Source organism: Tupaia chinensis, unplaced genomic scaffold (assembly GCF_000334495.1).
Source record: "Tupaia chinensis unplaced genomic scaffold, TupChi_1.0 Scaffold145814_1, whole genome shotgun sequence".
Lineage (NCBI taxonomy): Eukaryota > Metazoa > Chordata > Mammalia > Scandentia > Tupaiidae > Tupaia > Tupaia belangeri.
The window spans coordinates 2,689,165-2,691,091 of NW_006205672.1; positions in this window are offsets into that span (position 1 = coordinate 2,689,165).

Below are 1,927 nucleotides of genomic sequence, written 5' to 3' on the forward strand. Positions count from 1 at the left end.
CCCATGTGGACCTTCTCCATGCCACCTCTCCTCACTGGCCGTGTGGGTAAGGGGCAGTAGAAAAGAGCAATGGAAGCTGCCTGGCTGTAGCTAAGAGGAGTGGGGGTGGGCAGGACCTTGGCCTATTTCTGTGCTTATAACTGGATCTGTGACTCATTTTGTGAGTCACTCGGCTCCACCTCCCTCCTCCAGCCACCCCTCCCAGCAGCCTTCACTCCTGGCACAAACCTGCATCCAGACCAGGATTCTGAAAATGGAAAAATCTGACCCAGCGCCGCCGTGCTTCTCCACCCTTCCTTTCATCCAGTAAACTGCTGGGTGTGTGCTGGGGTGGGCAGAGGTGGTCTTCCCATTACTTCACCCTCAGCTGCTGCCCCCTTTTGTTCCCAGTTAGGTACTGATCCAAAATAGCACAGTTTAAGTCTCCCACTGATTTCCCTCATTCCATTGATGTTTTTTCCCCTGGATTCCTCCACTGCTCCCAGACCTCAAAGTGTTAAAGAATAAAATGAGGCTCTTGGATAAAGGGTGGTGGAAAGAAAGTGGATAAAAGGATTTAAGAATCGTACACATCTCTTCCCAGGCTCTACTTTCTTATTGTAAAAAGCCTTGGGAAGTATTTTCTTCCCCTAAGAGCTCTTGAGGCCCAGGGAGTGCAGAGGAATGACGTGGGCAGCCTTTAGGACTTCTAGAATCAGGCTCCTGGGCCCCCTTCCTAGCAGGTGTATAACCTCTTTGCTCCAAAATGACTCCCTGCCTTACGACATTCACTATTTCCAATGTTGCAGCCAAGACACGGAATTTACAGCTGAGGCCGGAAGGGTGTGTGTGCAGGGGGAGGGGGGAGCTGAGTGTCACTTTGGAAAACTGGGGCCCCCACCCAAGCATTGCTGCTTCTGTACAAACTCAAAAACAATAAAACAGCAGCTCATTAACTCTTATTTTGTACTTTATTTCCCGTCTCTCTATGCCTAAATGCAGGTTTTTGTGTTGCTGGCCCCAAGTCACCCTCAGCTGCTGCTCCTTTATTTCTCTCATAGCCTCCCCCCACAAGATCTTGCTTCTTGGACCACAGAGGGGGTGGGGGTGGGGAATGTGCTTGTTGAGCTGAAGAGAGGTTTCCAGCCCTCACCTTTGAAACTCCTAACATGAATCATTCATTTAGAGATCTGGTGTCTGGGCTGGAGGGGTGGGGTCAGTACCTGGAGTGGGCTCTTATTGCCATTTGGTGTGTGCCTATGGGGCAGCGTTCAGCGGTGAGATCTTTTCCTTACTCCTCCCACCCCAGCCTCAGGGTTTGCACACAAACATGCCAGTGCTTCTGTCTGCACCCTGGACACATTTCAGTGTCTCTCCAGCTTCTCCATTGCACCCTTTGCCTGAGGTATGCTCTGTGCCCTCTGGAGGAGGATATGCCAAAACTCTTCAAGTAGCTCCTTTCTCTGAGTATCGGCCACCCCTGCGGTCCAATTTCATGTCCTCACCCACTTCAGTTCGGTCTGTTGCTGGAGGCCTGAACTACTTTAGCAGCCCCTGCTCTGTAAGGTGATAAAACAAAACAAAACAAAACAAAACAAAAGAAACCCTGACTCCTCAAGGAAGTCATCTCTGAGAGTCCAGAGAGGTAGCCCAAATTATTCCTGTTTAACAACCTATAATACTGCTCCCCTCAGTCTCCCATACTCATGAACAGGAAGAGAATAGGATCTGGGATTGGGGTAAGGAAAGGAGTTGGTCATTTTCTCACAGTTCCCCATTTTTCCTTGGCTCCCTTATTTTCCTCTCCACATTTCCAGAATTGTGTGTATTCTCCTTTAAGGGGTTGGGCATCTCCCGCCCTCTCCAGAGTCGCCTGAAGTTTCCGAGGAGCCTACTCTGGCTGGGCTGGACACACCTTCAGAAGACCCCCAAACTGTGCTGCTGCACC